Source organism: Monodelphis domestica, chromosome 7, assembly GCF_027887165.1.
Source record: "Monodelphis domestica isolate mMonDom1 chromosome 7, mMonDom1.pri, whole genome shotgun sequence".
NCBI lineage: Eukaryota > Metazoa > Chordata > Mammalia > Didelphimorphia > Didelphidae > Monodelphis > Monodelphis domestica.
The window spans coordinates 126,198,078-126,205,673 of NC_077233.1; positions in this window are offsets into that span (position 1 = coordinate 126,198,078).

Sequence of the window (7,596 nt, forward strand, 5' to 3'; positions counted from 1 at the left end):
AGGGGATGTAGTTGGAGATGTAGACTCTAAATGATCATCCTAGTGCAAGCACCAACAACATGAAATGGGTTCTGATCAAGGACACATGTAAAACCCAGTGGAATTGCATGTCAGCTATGGGAAGGGGGGGAAGTGGAGGGAGGGAAAGAATAGGATTCTTGTAACCAAGGAATAATGTTCTAAATTGACTAAATAAAAAATTTTTTAATCTTTAAAATTTTAAAATAAAATTAAATAAATAAAATTTTTTTAAAAGTAAATTCTTCCTAGGCAAGGCTTGTTTTTATTTTTAATATCCTCAGCACCTCAGCAGTGCCTTTAACATAGCAGGTACTTCATAAATGTTTGTTTAATTGAATTATATCTGAGTACTTGAAGATTTTCTTAAAATAGGAAGTGAGGTCAGGATGATAGCTCCAAAGGTAGCTTGTTTTTGAAACAAAAAGTAACAGAGACTGGGCATGAATTTAGTCATGAAAATCAGAGGACACTGCACTCTGCATTTTAGGCACAAATCTGCCAGAGACATTTATTTTTATTAAGTAAATCTTGGCATATCTGTTTGGAGAGAGAGAAAACCAGAAGGGACAAAATTCCCTCATGCTTTTGAAAATTACTCAGACATAAGCCATTTCCACTAACAATTTATAGCATTCCATACAAAAGACAAAAATTCTGCGTAAGTCCTGATACTTCTTCCACTAGAAGTTCAGGTAACAGATTTAATTCATCAAAAAGAATAGACACTTAATTCTTGGAGTGCTCTGGAGGATCATGTTCCTAATATCAATCAATCCCTCTCTAACCACTACCTCTAAGAATTCTTTCAACCTAATTAAAGACAATTTGAAAGCTATTTCTATTTACTTAATCAATCAAAAGTTGTCTTCATTTTCTTGATCTGATCATTAGCTTAGCAAGTCCATCCTGAGCTATTAATAATAGATAACATTTATGTAGAGCTTACTTTGTGACAGTTACTGTACAAAGCTGTAAGGACACGAGATTTGTTGGGGGTAGGAGCAGACTGTCCTGCCAACTATGCCAAATGTAAGGGGACAGATCTGTTCTGCACTGATTATGTCAATTGTAGGGTGATATAACTCTCTAAGAGAATACTGAGATACCAGAGGAAAAAAAGGGGCCCATGCCCCAGATTGGTCATTGATAGGTTTTTATTAAGGTTAATTAGGTTAACAGGGTTCACTGAAGGAGTTTATTCACAGACCAGTCTTGGGCACCAGAAGGACAAAGTAACACAGTAACTCCCTGCCCCAATCCCAGGCCATGTCTGATGTTATATAAAAATAGAACAAAGAAGGCATAATGCCAGGGAAGGCCCAGGGTCACGTGCAATATTTCTCATGGACTAGTTGGAGCTACTTTTAGTGTTTACTCAAGGTAGTTTATATTCTCCACAGAGTCATAGGTTATATTCTCACTCTGGCTACCACTATACAAAAACATTTTACAGTTATAATCTCATTTGGTTCTCACAACAGTCCTAAGGGATAGGTGCTTTGTTATTCTCATTTTATAGATGGGGAAATTGTGGCAAATAGAGGTTGTGTCTTGCCCAGGGTTACATAGCTAGTGTCTGAGGTTGGATTTGAACTCACATCTTTCTGCCTCTAGACTTGTTGCTCTATCCACTATACCAAATCACTACTCAAGATATGTTAAGGTATCTCCCTTTAGAAAATGGTTAAACCTTGGGTCTGATTTGATTTGATTTGATATGATATGAAATGGATTGAATTTATTGATATGAGTTGTTTTTCATCAGTACACTTCAGAAATTTTCTGTTGAAAAATGCTTATTTTATCTTGGCTAAATTAAAAAGAAAAGAGATTTTCTAAATCAGTCAGGATAGATGCTTGGGAAGGCAAATTCCCTAAGGCTTTAGAGGTCAGGTATTGTGGTGGCAAAAGATTCAACTAACCGGAATCCAAAGAAAATCATTAAAGGTAAGCGGCTGAGAAGTAAAAAACCTGGTGGTCTTTCTCAGTCTTTAAAATTTTTGACTTCTTGTCAGATTTTGACATTGCCAACCCCCTTTTCTACTCATTACTCTTAAGGGTTTATCTCATACCAACTCTCCTTCACACACACAAGTATTAATTAAGTACCTTCAATGTATAATGCACTGTGCTGGATCCTAGAATTTCAGAGGCAAAAAAGGAACAATTTCCTATCCTCAAGTAGCTTAAATTCTATTGGAGGATATAGCATACATAAAAAAAAAATTATGTATTAAGGGTAAACTGATCATTAGGGGGGATTCCTTTAATTTTCTGCTGATCTGGAAGAACTGATGACTAGGTAGATGAATGATTCCTTCCTCTTTGTTTGCATTCTTGCTGTAAAGTGGGTAGTATAAGGATGATATCAGAAATTAAGTCTTCTTATATTAGTTTAGAGATGAGAAGTAGAGAAGCTGGCTTGGAAAGAACTGGAATTTCTCTCTCTCAGAGTCCTAACTTGATTCTTGTTGAGACTCAACCAGCTAGCCTTTGTTATTTTTATAACTTGGAGGTGAATTAAAAATTATAAATATAATAGTGTTATTTTATTTAGAATATGGAAAATTTGGGTTAGTCAGATTAGGAAGGATTAGTGTAGCCTGGGAACACAGGAGAAGTGGTTCCTTGTGTTATTTGGGTGAAGTTAGAATCCCTTAGGGTTCAAAATCCTTTCATCCTTATATATTTAAAAAATATTTTATTTTTTATAACAAGAGTATCTTTAGCATCCTTGCGCTTGGCCCTTAAGAGAAGTTCACTTATGAGCTTCCCTTCACTAATATAAACTGAGGATACTTTGTGAGCGCAGAAAGCAGAGTATCCAAATCAGTTTATAATCTATAGTAAACTATTTCAAACTAGTCCCAAGTAAGTCGGCTTGGAGAGGGCTGCCCTGTCTCCCATCAGGCCTCCTTGTGACTGTGTGCCATGGTCAGGTCATCTCTGCCTGTTTTGTATTTGTTCTTCTCTTTAAGTGAACAAATATATAGAAGTATCCAAACAACCTTTTGAGATCTGAAAGATCCATATTTCCTAGAAGGCCTAAATTCATAGAGTGATGATGGCAGATGGAAGTAAAAAACACCATGAAGGTATACAGATACAAAAAACTGTTCTAGGGGTAAAAATGACAATTTCAGGAAATATGATACCTTGTGGCAGTGTGAGAAAGGACTTGGAGCTCCTGAAATGCCAGGTGTTCTAATTTATTCTTTGTCACATATGTATCCTACCTATGTGCCTCACTAACATTATAATCTAAGTTTAAACTTACTTTTTCCACTGAATGCTGTGTATTTATATGGAAGGCATACCCTAGTTTATAAGGAGCTATTTTTCTAACTATTGCTCTTATGACATGTGAATTAATTGCCTTTAATTGGAGCAGGGGAATTGACCTTTTTTGTGTAATGAACCCTGTTGACAGTCTAGTGAAACCATTAAACCCCTTATCAGAATTCCTTTTTTTTTTTTTAGTTGGGTGGTTATTTAAAAAAAATATTAATAGCATGCAAAATACACTTCCATATTGGTCATTGTTGTAAGAGCACATTCATGCATAACCAAAACCCCAAAATAAAACCAAAGATACACTGATGTGAAAGACAATTCCAATAGTTCTTTCTCTGGAGCTGGAGAGCATCCCTCCTCATAAGTCTTTCAGGATTGTTCCAGATCATTGCATTGCTGGGAGTAGCCAAATTTTCACAGAGGTTTATCGTAAGATATTGCTATTATTATGTACAATGTGCTCTCAGTTTTGCTTACTTCACAATGCATCAGTTCCTGCAGATCTTTCCAACTTTTTCTGAAATCATTTTGCTGATGATTTCTTATAGCACAATATCATTCCATCATCAACATGTACCACAATTTGTTCAGCCACTTCCCAAATGATGGACATCCCCTCATTTTCCAACAGAATTCTATTTTTAAATATATAAGATTCAAAAGGAAATTGGTTATACTGACATACAGATATTATAGTATTTTTTAATAAAACAAGTTGACAGATCCTAAGTCAACCCTGGATTAGAGCTAATGAAATCTACTGGCTGATCATTAATGGGAAACATACCAGTGGAGAATTTATGAAAGACAGCATTAGAAAAAATTCCCTAGGGGCAGCTGGGTGGATCAGTGGGTTGAGAGCCAGACTTAGAGATGGGAGGTCCTATGTTCAAATCTGGTCTCAGACACTTCCTAGCTGTGTGACCCTGGGCAAGTCACTTAACCCCCATTGCCTAGCCCTTACCACTCTGCCTTAGAATCAATACTTAATATTCATTCTAAGATGGAAATGTTTACAAAAAAAAGAAAGAAAGAACTCTCCACAGGATTACCCTAAGAAACCAAAGTAGTAGTCATTCCCTCTGGGGATTCAACCTAAGGGTGCTTAATATAAATTTAAGGGAATAGCCAAGAGGTAGTATGTGTATATATACATATATTTGGAGAGGTAAAAATATAAGGAAATAACTGTGATAAAGGCAGTATTTTGTAATATCTTAAAATGAAAATATACCCTGAAAGAGACTAAATAAAATAAAACAGGGTATATTTAGTTACTGTTTAGATTGAAGAATATGTTTACTCACATTTAAAATGCCTATTCCTCAAAAATTAGCAAAATTACATGAAAAAGTTCTCAAAGGAAAAAAATGCATGCTCTAGATGTCATGAAAAACTGCTCTAAACAACTACTTTTTGTTGTTCAGTAGTTTTTCAATTATGTCTGTCTCATGACCCTATTTGGGGTTCTCTTGGCAAGCAGACAGGAGTGATTTGAAATTTCTTTTTCCAACTCATTTTACAGATGAAGAAATTGAGATAAACAGGGTTAAGTGACTTTCCCAGGGTAACACAGCTAGTGTCTGAGGCTGACTCTAGGACCTGAGATCTATCCACTAGGCTAGTCAGTTGACCCAAATAATTATTAAGTGAAATAAAAATTAAAACACAGAAATTCAACCATATAACTATTATGTTAGAAAAGATGGAAATAAAGTGAGATGGTTGTTGGAGGGGCTGCAAGAAAACAGACATTATATAATATGCCTTTGGGAGATGAAAAAGAGCACAGCTGTTCTGGAAAGCAATTTGGAATTCTGCCCCCCAAAATCACCAAATTGTACATAACCTGTGTCAAACTGAAAAAATAGAGAACTACCAAAGTAGTTAGTATAGCAAGTCTTTAATTGGGGCAAGGAGATTTGAAGAGACAATCACACAGAGCTGTTGCCTTGGTATTATAATATGAGGGAGCCACATAGAACTAAAGAACTGGGACTTCCCACTGAACTATAGAAAAAGGAGGGCTTGTATAGATTTATAGGATCAAAGGGGAGCAACAGCTTGTTATCTTGAGTTCACTGAAGCTTAGAGAAATGAGGTAAAAATGGAAAAAATGGGAAAGATACAATAGTCAGAGGCTAGGGTGATTGGAAAAGTATTTAAGGTTTGATTGTCTTCTTTAACTCAGGCATGGGAAAGAGGCAAAATCAGTTCTTAGTTAATTCAACCTTTGCTTTCAAGTTCTGTGTTGTAACAATAAATCAAAGAGTCTGGGAAAGAATTAATCTGGGAACTCCCAGAAGACAATGTTGTCACCTATTACTCAGTAGTATTACTGCTAGGTATAAGTTTCAAAAAAGTCAAAGAGAAAGAACCCATGTTTTCACAAATATTCATAAAATTATTTTTTGTTGTAGCTGGAACTAGAAAACAAAGAACTGGAAATAAAGTGGATGCTTATGAACTGGGAATAGTTAAACAAATTATGGCATATAAAGGTAATGGAATTTTATTGTGCCATAAGAAATGACGGAAAGGCCAGCTACAGAAAATATGAGGACAACACACATGCACTAATAAGCAGTGAAGTGAGAAGAAAAAAGAAAACAATTTTTGCCATGACAAAATAGTTTAAGGGAAAACAACTTTAAAAGACTTAAGAACTTTAATCAATACAATGACCAATAATAGCACCAGAAGCATAATTACAAAGCATGTTACTCATTCCTTGGCAAAGAGAGGATGGTTTGAAAGTGCAAAAAGGACCTACATTTTTATATAAGAACTAAATGGTGTGAACTTGTTTTGCTTGACAATACTTATTTGTTACAAAGGAGGGTTTTAATTGGGAAGGAAGAAAGAGTATAGTGAGGCCAGTGAATATTAATAATGATGCAGAAAAAATAAAGAAAAAAGCATCAATGAAGCATTTTTAGAAATACAGCCTTAGAAGAAGCAAGTCAAGGAGAAAAAGACAAAAAGACAGTGTTGGCACTATTGTAAAAATTTTACTTGTACATACATAAATTTACAAGTATATATATACATATATACACACACATATATGTCTGTATGAATATTTTTTAAAACTATGTACCTAATAAAGATTTAGGGTATTATTATATACAATCCTCTTATCTGTTCTTTGTATATGGAAATATCCATGTGTATGAATGTTTATTAAGGTCATAGTATAAAAAAAAAGAAAAATAAAATTCCCTCAAAATAAGTTTTGAACTAGAAAAAACAATGATAGCATAAACTCTAGTCAAATAAAAAGTACCCAAATGCCTCTTTGAAAACTCCAATTTGACTAAATAATTATAATTGTTTATATATCTTGGTTTAAGCTAAGGACACCATCTGGTATATCTGGGACAGTTCTTAGGGAACACATGATACTAAATCAGCTTTTATTACTGACTCAAGCCCTAAATAAAGAGATTCAGGTGATAAGTGAGAATGTCATGTCTTATTAGAGAGCTGACTAGATGATTAAATAAAACAGGTGGGAAGGATAATGGAAAAAGAATTATTGATGCACTTTTCTTAGTCCATTGAAAAAAGAATTCTCCATTATTTTTTGATGTATACAAGCAATATTAGCTGTAGCAGTAAAACAAATGAACAACAAAAGAAATTAAGGAAAGAAATATAAACAAAGAGAAAACAAAATTATCTCTATGTGTAGACAATATAAGTTTTCTTAGAAAACCCTGGAGAATATACAAAAAGACAAGAAAATAACTTCTATAAAGAAGATATGAAATACTCATAAATTATAAGCATTTATTACTAACAAAAATTAGTAAGGACAAGAAAGATTAGTTTCTTTTAAAACAACAATAAACACTATAAATACAAAACATGACCTATAGAAACACACAGAAGACTTAAAACTTACGAATACATTACAACTTTCACAGAAATAAAAGAAAACCAAAATACTGTAGAGATTTTTAATGTTGATGATTGGGTTTTGCCAACATATTTTAAAATGATGTTACTTGCATATTTAATACAATACTAATCAATTTACCAACGGTGTGGTTTATATAATTATACAAATAAAATTAATTTGGAAAAATAAAACTTCAAGAATATCAAGAGAAAACAATAGCACAAAGAACTAAAAGTAAAGAGTCCTTAATATTGTTATGAATAAAAATTAATCTTGGAGACTTTATACTAAATTATAATTATTTATTAGTAAAGAGGAAGAAATAGAGAAAGAAGAAGATAATAATATATCTGCCTAACTTCCCAATGTCTCTTGCC